The sequence below is a fragment of the Eumetopias jubatus genome, unplaced genomic scaffold, assembly GCF_037043125.1.
Source record: "Eumetopias jubatus isolate StellerSeaLion01/CBP00866 unplaced genomic scaffold, mEumJub1_p1.0 scaffold_13, whole genome shotgun sequence".
Lineage (NCBI taxonomy): Eukaryota > Metazoa > Chordata > Mammalia > Carnivora > Otariidae > Eumetopias > Eumetopias jubatus.
In genome coordinates this window covers 31615997-31627532 of record NW_028274819.1, presented here as the reverse complement: position 1 = coordinate 31627532, position 11536 = coordinate 31615997, and positions in this window count along the sequence as shown.

Here is an 11536-nt window from a genome sequence, read left to right as displayed (position 1 = left end):
GGGTCCTGGGATCAAGCCCAACATCGGGCTCCCTGTTCAGTGGGAAGCCTGCTTCTCCCTCTCCCACTCCCCTGCTTGTGTTCCCTCTCTCACTGTCTTTCTCTCTGTCAAATAAATAAATAAATCTTTAAAAATAAATAAAATGCTTAAAGAATCACTGGATATGAGTAGAACAGGGGCTTTGGACAGACAGACCTAGGTTTCTTATTCTGTCTCTACTTCAACTATTAGCCATCAACTTGTCATTCAGCCTCTCCAAGATTCAGATTTCCATTCTATAAAATAGGATTAGAACTATACACTTTTTCATTATTGGAAGGTTAGGGATTATTTTTAAGGTCTTGCACATTGCCTGGACACATAATAGATGTTCATAAGTAAGGTAAATGGTGACAGTATTAGTAGTAGTATTGGAATTTTATTTCCTAGTGATTAATCTGAGTTAAAAACACATGTGTGTCTGAATTAGGGTCCAGGAGGAGTAAAGGGATCCTTGGATCTCAAATGACCAAGGGCATTTTCTGTACCAATCTAACTTGATTCAAATCTTAGATTTGCTATTTTCTAGATAAGTGATTTTGGGCAAATTATTTTTTCTGGGCCTCAGTTTCCTCATGTTTAAAATAATAGGCACCTGCCTCACTGAATTGTTATGAGGATAAAATGAATTACTGTGAATAAGATATTTAGAATGGTGCCTGGCATATTGTAAGTATTCAGTAGGTATTCACTATTCTTATTAATAATAGAATGCCAGAGATCACATCAGTTTTGCACCTGATAGTAAAACTAGCCTTATAGACCATCATAGGTCCTTAATAAATATTAGTCAGTAAAACCCTATTAATCCTGATACTTGTAAGTAGCCACTGTTTATAAATAAACAAATATGTATTCCTTTTCCCTATTAAAAATATACTCTAGAGCATATACTGGGTAGCAGCTTGGTAGACCTAAATGACTTGCTTTCTTCTTACCAGCTTTATGGAGCCCATAATTTAAATTACATCTCTAGAAGAATTATTACAGATAACTTGTTAGGGGTCTTTGGGGTTACTTGAGAGTGGTACACTAATGAAATGTTAAGTATGCTCATGCCACAGATTCACTGTGTTGTACTTTTAGGTAATGGCTATCCCTCACTACCACTATGTGTGCCCTGAGACATATGGGATAACTTTTTTTTCCTCCCTGTACTTTTACCCTTATCAGTACACTAGAAATAATCTATTGTGAAAAAAATGAGGAACAATAGGTGCAGAATAAATTAGCATAAATAAGGAAATCCAAAATGTGATGAGTGTTAATAATAAGGCCTCAGTTGGATTTGACAGTAGATGAAGCAACATCCAGAATATGAAGGCATTGGGCTAGGGCATCTCTCCTGTTTCTCAGAAATGAAGGCAGCTCATGTCAGCCATTTACTGGCACTAGATACCTTCTTGCAGGAAAAAAAAAGTATCAGATGTAGCTAGCATCTTCACACTTGTACTATTTCCTTATGAAAAAATCCATAGCTCTCTTAAATAAAATTAATATTAAATATTCCATTGGCTGAATCCCATGCAGACACTAATGGGAAACTGAAAAGAGCCCTGCTTTTGGAAAGCAATCTTGAATGATTTTTTTTATAATATTAAAAAATAGGATCTGATTCTTATCTCTTTCTCCTCTATGAATCTATCCTTAATTCTTTGAATATAAATGACATATTTAGATAATTTGTGAAAAATTGGACAACATGGCTCAGTTTTCCTAAAAACCTCCTTGTCAAGCTGAATAGGCAGCCATAAGGTAAATGATAGCTAACATTGACATCAGATATGAACACCAATGTAATGGTATTGTCTGCAAATTCATCTCTAATTTCTGCTAGTCTACAACTCAGTATTTGAAGTTCCTTTCTTGTATTTATTTCATCAATATTATTACCAGTAATTATCCATTATAATCAATTAATAATTAAAAATAACAAAAAAGCAACCAAACAGCACTGATTCTCTTTCAGCTTGTTACCACTTTGATAACACCATCTTTTACGCTGTACTTCTGCCCCGCTAGAGTTTCTGACTTTTCTTCCTCTGATGGCTTTAGCCCTTCAGAACAAAAGCTAAAAAATATCCCTAGTGCAGTTTATCTTTTCTCTGATGGACTATTTTTCTAATTGATCAAATATTCATTTGAATTATCCTTGTTATCCTGAGTTACAGTCAGCTATATTCAATGTCATCTACTGATTGTATGAACATACTTTGAATGCTTTTATTGAAGTCACTGCTAAGGATAAAATAATTATCCTTGTTATAGGAGTACTTCCTTCCAAAGAAGATTCAGAAAATAATCCTTTATACACAATTATCCATTTATGTAACACTAGCATTTCACCATCAAAACCAAATTAACCTTCATCAAGTGCCTCATGAAAGGGTCAGCTTGCTAATGTGCCAACCATCAAACTTGTAGCATGTTCCAGTAGGAAAAACCTTTTATCAAACTAGATAATTGTGCTATTATAGTAAATTTGGAATACCCCAAAGTTCAAATCATATAAGTATACTCATATTGTATGAGAAACAGCCAACAGAGCTAGTTAGGTTGAAGGTGAGTCCTTTTTGGGAGTGCTGAGCATTAAGGTTGATTTCAAACATTTGGAGTGCTACATCTTATTCTGCGTTGCCATAAAGAACAGAATTAATACCAAGTAGTAATAGACACACATCAGTAGAACTATTTCATTATCCCATGACTTGTTTCATGAAAAATTTAAAAAATATGAGTATAGATTTCTAAGAACATAAGGGGTAGTAAGCAGGAATGGTGCTAAGTTTCTTATCAACCCAGGTATCCAAAAAGTGACCTGAAGGTTACTTTCTGAGGCTCTTATAGAAATAAATTAAGCCTCAGAATGGAGGTTTTACCATTTGGCCCACATGTTTCCTTCTAACCCTGGTAATCCATGGTTCTATAAAGTATGTCAGCTACTTTTCTTCAATCCCTTCCATTTATCCTTCAACCTCTTACAATCTATGCTCCTTATTAACCTATTTTTCTTACTAAGGTTACTATGTTAAATTGCATTAATGGTCCTGATTCTTCACCCATCCTGTATCTACAGTCTTTGTGATGCGGTTTTGCAGTTCCTACCATTAAAGAGAAACATATTTCCCTACCCTTTGAGTTTGGCTATATGGCTTGCTTTGGCTGATATTAGGAGGCATGATAGGTCAATAAAAATCTTAAAAATTTCTGTGTTATTGGGCTTACCTACTTGTGCCCCTATATATCCATGAGAATGGCAGTCCTGGGCTAGTCTGTAGGTCCCAGGAAGAGGAAAGGCATATGGAGTAAGACTAAAACATCCTTACTGATCCCAGCCTGATCAGTTGATGCACAACAAAGCTGGATTGCATGAAAATAAATTATTGTTTAAGCTGCTGAAATCTTGCATGATTCATTACACAGCTTTTTTTTGAACTAGTAGCTAACTGATACAAAAATTGGTACCTAAAAGTGGGGTTCTGGCATAGTAAATACTTAAAATTTGTGGCATGAGTCTTGGGACTGGCAAGTCAATGATAAACAATTAGAGTAGGCTGGATAAAGGACAGCCTATGCTATGTAGTGATGAAATTAGTAAAACTGTCTTTTATAATAACTATGAAGATAGAAAATGTACTTGAATGTTTGTACTTGGGCAAGTAGAACTCTAGGCAAAATATTGAAGGTATAGTCTGTTTTTTTTTCTTGTATTTGTTATAGTACTTTAAGAAAGACCTGAGTTTAGGAAAGTACCGAGCAGATTGTAAGCAAAATTTAGAGGGAATATAAGGTCCCATGACCTGCTGGGTTGGGAAATAAAATCTCCAACCTCTCCAGGCAACAAAAGAATCTTTAGTTCTGATAACTCCTGAGGGTGAAGACAAAATCTGACATATACAAAGCCTCCACATAAAGACCAACTAAAGGTTATGACTATAGGTCTATAGTCAGAGATTATAAATCTTTGATAAGACGTCTGAAAAATTTAGGTTATAGTACCTTTTAGACTCTTAGTTGGACTAAAGAAGCTTAAAGCTATGACTCCACAGTAGCCTATGTGCCCCCAATATGTAATTAAGTCTTAGTTCTTGTGTCTTACATGGTAGCCACTAGACACATGTGGCTATTAAAATTAGTTATAATTAGATATTTGCTTCATTCATACTAATTAAGTTTTAACTACTCAATGGCCACACATAGCTAGAGGCTACCTTTTTTGGGATAGTACAGATAAAGTTTTATTTCTGTCATTTTGTGTGCTATTGGACAGTTCTAGTAGAGCTTTCTAATCAAATTTCACTAAATGTTTTAGAGAATTAAAATACCATATGTGCTATCATTCTGGACTAAAAGATACTGAGACTATTCACAATATAAGAAGACTGTTGGACCCCCAACTTTCTTCAGGCAGGATGTTGTTCAGCCACAAGAAATGCCCTATCTTACAGTTCTCTCCTCATTAGTAGCAAGGGTGGTGGGGTGGAAAGGATGTTTCCAGAGTCAGAACAATGGAGAACAATGATCCATGGAAAACAATGTACTGGGAGCCACTCACAAAGAGCAGAACTAATGCCCAATGAAGAAACACACCCTGCCCTAAGAATAAGAGAACCAGCAACTTTTTTTTTCAGTGTAATTTTAGAATTGTAGTGCTCAAGTGACTATCTCCTTTCTCTCTCTCTCTTTTTTAAAGATTTTATTTATTTATTTGACAGAGAGATAGCGAGAGCAGGAACACAAGCAGGGGGAGTGGGTGAGGGAGAGGCAGACTTCCCGCCAAGCAGGGAGCCCGATGCAGGGCTCGATCCCAGCACCCTGGGATCATGACCTGAGCCGAAGGCAGACGCTTAACGACTGAGCCACCCAGGTGCCCCTCTCTCTCTCTTTTAATGAGAAAGTATTTACTACTCTTAGCTTGCTCTTGCTTCATCATTGCATGTTGGTTTGCGGAGAGTAGATAACTTATCTTTTTAGATAATGTCTTCAGACTGAGGGAACTCACATATGAACCTGACAGGTCTTGTGATCTATCTTGTGATCCTGGTAGAGTTCAATGAATGGTTGGTTGGAAATTTTGTGGTTCTTGATATAGATTAGTATATTTTGCTTGTGAGAGGGATGTTAATAATCGTGGCTGGGAAGACAGACTACATTAGGTTGTTTTATTGGCTCTACTGCTATACCCTTCCTTGTGTCCAAGTCTTCACTCTGTAACTTTGGAGTTCCTATAACGAAGGAGGCAGAGTATATTTCTTCTTCCTTTGACTTTGGAATCAGCCATGTTGCTTGCATTCACCAATGAAATGCTATGGAGTTTAATAAGACTGAATGCTTGAAAGTGCTTGTATGATTGGGTTTATCGTCCTGACCTCTGTTGTTGCCATAAAAATGTTTCTGGACTAGCTTGATGTTTCCAGGAAGAGGATGAGCAGATATGGATGCCTCCAGCTGACATCAGACTAGATCAGTAGATCTTCCAGGAACATGCATATCAGTGAGAACCAATGATTATTGTTTTAAGCAACTGATTTGGGGGTAATTTGTCATATTGCATTTGTGTGTCAGTTGCAAATGGATAGAGTCACCAATGATCTCTTGTCTATTAAATTCAATAAGCATTTAACCTTTATCTAAATTTCTCTGCAGCATTTGTTACTCTTGACTATGCCATCTTCTTGTTACACAATTTCCATGATCCACTTGTTTTCCACCTGCCTAACTTTGGTTGCTCTTTCTCAGCTTTTCTTTGTGAGATTTCTTTCTCTGCTTGTTTTTAAATTCAGGTTCTATACAACTTTAACCTTTTCCTTTATTCATTCTATGTGCTATGCTTAGTGATGCATCTGTCTCCTTGACTTAATTGTTTCCTGCCAACTTATAATGCCTAGATCTCTGTTCTACAAGAATTTTCCTATGCTCTAGAATATTTAACTATTGATGAGCTGCTTCAACATGTATGCCTCACTGGATTTGTCTAAACATAAATTCCTTATCTTAATTTTAAAAAGATTTTTTTATTTTATTAATCACCATAAATCGCATCATTAGTTTTTGATGTAGTGGTCCATAATTCATTGTTTGCATTGCATGTCCATTCAGTATGTGCCCTCTTTAATACCCATCACCAGGCTAACCCATCCTCCTACCCCCTCCCCTCTAGAACCCTCAGTTTGTTTCTCAGAGTCCATAGTCTCTCATGGTTCCTCTCCCCCTCCAATTTCCCCCTCTTCATTTTTCCTTTCCTATTATCTTCTTCCTTTTTGTTTTTTTTTTTTTTAACATATAACGTATTTGTTTCAGAGGTGCATTGGGGAGTGTATGTGCTATGGTGAGCGCTGTGAATTGTGTAAGACTGTTGAATCACAGACCTGTACCTCTGAAACATAAATTCCTTATCTTAATCCTTAAATATGTACCACTTCCTGTGTTTCTTAGCTCAGTGGATAGCAGTATCACATAAATAGTTGCTTAGGCTGGCAACGTGGGCGACTTGAATCTTTTTTTTCTCTCACTTTCTACATTTAATTAATTGAAAAATCCTATTAATTCTACCCCTTAATACATTTATTTGCATTCACCTCACTTAAACATTATAGGGTCTACATTCATTAGGTCTCTTATCTCTTGCCTAAATTTCCAATTTTGTATTTATTCAAGTCATTGTTCTCCCTGGTATCAAACAGATATATTAAGTTTCTTTGGTGGCAAACAAGAGAAACCATCTCTGGGTAACTAAAGTTAAAAGGTGATATATTGGAAAGATACGTAGACATTTAAAGACCGAAGTGTATTTTAAAGAATGAAGCTTAGAACAGACAAACAAATTTCTATCAGTAGGAATTACTCCATAGGTTTGCCTAAACACACTTGGTAGAAATGAAAAACAATGAGTTTTTTCCTTTGATTGGCTAAGCTTAGGTGTTTCTTTCCTTCAGAGTGATTGTCATAGAATAGTGAAGGAAAGGATGTGATAATTGGAGTCTCCAGGGACTGTCACTTTCTGAGGGCAAAGGAACTAGAAGTACGATTGTACTAAGATGTACACAATGAGGTAGTGGTCATTTCCAAGAGGAAATTGGAGTATCGTAGGAAGGGGAAATAGATGCTCAGTAGTCTTAAATAAATGATTATTATCTTTTTCTACATTTTCCTTACATTACTGAAAAAGGTTTTAATATCTCCTTGTCTCCCAAGGTAAATCCCATATTCCCTACCATGACAAGTGTACATTTTCTTAAGCGCTTCTCATGTCCTCAACCTCACAGAAAACTATCATCAAAATCATCAGAATAGTCAGACTAATAAGTTGTATTCCTGTCTAGTTTAGGATACCATAGCTCATGTTACTGCTCAGGTCTGCTCCCAGCTATTGTTAGCTAAATCTGTCTGGTCATTCAGAACTCATTTAAAATTTATTTCTTCCAAATACTGAGATGACATAGTATGTCTCCCATGAGCTCATATAGGCCCTTATGGTTGCGTCTAGCAGAGGACTTAAACTGAAGCTAGGTGTCTTAGAATAGCTGGATTGATTCCTTCTCACCCTTGAATTCCCAGTGGCTCACACTGTAGTTGACACATAATAGGCCTTCGTTAAATTTGTGAAAAGTTCAAAAATATGCTCATTTCATTGGTAGATTATTTGCAAGCACCATTAAAATGGTGGTAACATTAACCACATGGCAAAGATGCAGGAGAGAAAGGCTTTGAATTAATGAAATCCACCCACTCTGGCCTCATAAATCATACTGCAACATCGTGTTCCAGGTTCCACAGGTGCAACGCTTACATTTAATTGCACTGATCAAACTCTCCTTATGCTGAATTCCTGTATATATCATCCTCTGGGTAGGATCAACTGAGCAGTTTCAAATCCATTTGTTTCAAAATCCCAGGAGGACTCTGTGTTCTTGTGTGACTTTGTGTTACTTCCTGATGACTCATGGAGTATAAGAGCAATGAAAGTAGATGCTGCGTAAATAGATTCTCCTGGGGAGAAAATTTCTCTTTAAATCAATTTAATTTTCCAAGTTTTTTGAAATGTGAGCTAACATGTTACATCTTTCTTTTAAGAAGCTCAAACCTCTTTGCAAATATTTGGTCCCTTATTCTTAAAGAATTCTTTAAAACCTAAGGTGACTGGTTTCAGCTTCCAGGTTTCCTAATTCCCTGCAGTTTGGTAGGCATATGAAAGACTAGAATCTGTTTGTTCTGCTTTCATAGGCAGATCAGCTGTATATTAGGAAAATAATAAAAGCAAATAGATACCAATAAGAGCATGTTTTTGCTACAGAACTAAATTCTTTCCCAAAACTATCTTATTCTATTTATTCTATCAACATTACATAAATGGAGAAATAAAATGGCTGGAGACACAGAGGCATAAGAAAAAAAATATTCTGTTCAGTCAGGTCTCCAGGTTTATTCTTTTGCTTATAACCTCCAAAACATGTTGTTGTCCCACCTACATTTAAAATATTGGCTCATGATCCTTTGAGTATCATAATGGGTGTATCGGCAAATTCCTCTCAATTTTCCTCTGGCTAGTATGCTTTAGAATAAGAATGACTCCCAATTGACCAATACTATATTTTGAATACACATTATAATGAATCAGTTTACACAGGCGAACATTGGCTTCCCTTACTGATTTGATTTTCTGAATCCTACGAAATAAAGGTTGGAATTCATCAGCTTGACTCTGTCTTCTGCCTTCAGATCCCCTAAGTATTCTCTCTGCTCTAAGCACTTTCCAATGTATAATTGAATATTAGTCCTTTAAAATATGCCGGGAAGGAAGTGAATTTCATAGTAAAATAAGTTTGTTTATAGCTGTATACTATATTACTCTCTTAAGAATTTACAATGCAAATTAGCATATTAGAGGCCCTGAGAAGTCATTCATTCATTCATTCATTCACTCAAGAGTAGGAAGGGCAGAGAGAGAATCTTAAGCAGGCTCCACACCCAGCATGGAGCCCGATGCAGGGCTGGATCTCACAACCCTGACATCATGACCTGAGCTGAAATCAAGAGTAGGACACTTAACTGACTGAGCCAGCCAGGTGTCCCAGAAGTCTTCTAATAAAGGAACTGGTTCCATTTTGTTTAACCCATTGTTCTCCTAACTTAGGTAATCATAGATTCCCTTTTTCACATACCTCTTTAACTTCCTAAGGAGAGAGTTGCATTCCGTGAAATGTGTTCTGGAAAGCTTTGTTTTAGCCACACTGAACTGCGGCCCTACAATTTCCTATGCCCATCCAGTCTCTCACCCTGGAATATCTCCTCCACCATTTTCAAATATCCTTCAAAGCTGAATCTATGTGCCATCCATCCTCTTTCACCATCTTCCCAGGCAGATATGTCCCCTCCCACTGTGAACTCACTTTGCCTTTAAGCATATCCCTTGTATGGCACTGCTTATTTTCTTGTTGAACAGTAATGAAAACCAGTTTAATTACTTTCAGTGGACTTTAGGGTCCCTGAGGACAGAGCCCAGTTTAATCATTGGTCTATCATCATCTGAGGTATAGATGCTATATCATCTAGAGTACTTATTCTAGAACATAAATGCTGTTGAGCAAACAAAATAAATGAATGAACATATTCCTGAATGGTTAACTCTTTATACATCATGAATCAAATGCCACTTTTAATGTGGCTAGATACAACTCTGTACGTTTTGTTGATATACAAAATGACTAAATACATAATTTAATGACATACTTGATAGTTTAATTTACATGGGGATCAGCTCTCAATTAGCAGGTGTGACCCTCCACTTCAGTCCTAATATCATTGTGTGTCCTTTTCATGAACATAAGTCTGTAAGAACCAACACCTTACCTGGTTTTTAGTGGTTTCCTGTATTAGGCTCCTCTTACTTCAGTCTTTGTTTTCAATAGAAAAAGTCTGTTCCAAGAAAACATGAGTCTTGATCAGATGAATGCACTGCCTACTCTTGCCTTCTTGTGGCTTTCCAAGCTATACTCTCGCCTTGAACGCTTTTCATTCTCCTAATCGCCTACCCTTACCACTTTTCAAAGCCTCATTTCAATCATATGTTCAAAATGAAGCCTTGATCACTTCAGTCTTATCTCCTCTGACACATCGAATAACATACACATCTTGTATTATTGGTTAATTACTTTTGTTCTGCCTTTCCCCACCGGATCTCAAACATCCTGAGGGCAGGGGCATTTTGCTTGTCCTTTTTGTTGCCTCAGAGAACAATAATGATATTAAGAGATACCATTTAGTGATCACTTCCTGTTTCTCAGTCACTGTTCTTGACACTGCACAGATTTAGTAAATCCTCACTAAACTGAAGCAGCAAAAAGTTAAATACCTTGCCCAAAGTAACGCAACCAGCTTGTGATTTAAACTCAAGTGATGTCTTTGAAACTCACATGCTTAACCACGAATTGGTTACTTGAAATAGGTGATTCCCAGTTTCCTAGGCATTATAAATTATGTGCATCCATACACATATCTATTGCAGGAATTACATTGAGAAAATGTGTGTTTCCATATATTATTTTTAAAAATCCTATAAGAAGAGAAATTTTTAATTGGAGAAGGTTAAATAGACATACCAAAGAGAGAATTGAAACCCATCATAGTTATAATTTTTTAGTTCTGTGAAATAAGTCCATATCTAAGCCCAGATATGAGGTACATAATACAAAGGCCTAACTACACAAATAAACAATAATTGAAATGAATAAAACTCTGTACATATACTTTCACAAAAACTCATTAAACTTTGATAACTTAGGGAAAATAGTAGGCATTTCATAACCCCAGACAAAGTACTGTGTTTTAAAGATTTTAAGAGGAAAATGTCTAGTTTGTCTGTAAACAGTCATGCCAGCTATATTAATCATTAGCAAATTTTTTCTCAGATTTTTAAGCAGAAATTTTATATTATGGAATGAGAATGTGTTAATGAAGGAGCTGGGGAGGTTTCATTCTACATTTACAGGGATAATTTGGTAGGGCTTCTAGAATCGGCACGCTTGGGTTTTGCTGACTTCTCAGGTGGATTTGGTAGACAGCTGAAGCATACAGATCTCAGAAGTTTAATTCTGTTCATGGCAACACTGCTCATGGCAAAGTTTGGGAAATATTGAAAGATTACTAATGGATAAAGATAACAGTAGTCATTAGTTGGACAAATGCATATGAAAAGTGGTGATAAATTGTTTATTTTCCTTGTAATGTTTAACTCTAAATAATATCTGCCTGTACTTCAAGGATCGGGGGTTTCTCCTGCAGCAAATTCCTGCCTAGGAAACTAAGAAAGCTACACTAGGGGTTGATATTGTTAGGGCCCTCCTCTGACTTTTTACACTGATAGTTCTGATAACTGGTTATTTGTTTAAGAATCCCTACTAAAATGTTCCTATTGAGTGATGTCTTAATGTGTTCTCTCTTTCCAAAGTATTTACATGTAAAGGCTGGACTTACTAAGGATACATTGCCTTGGTCCCAA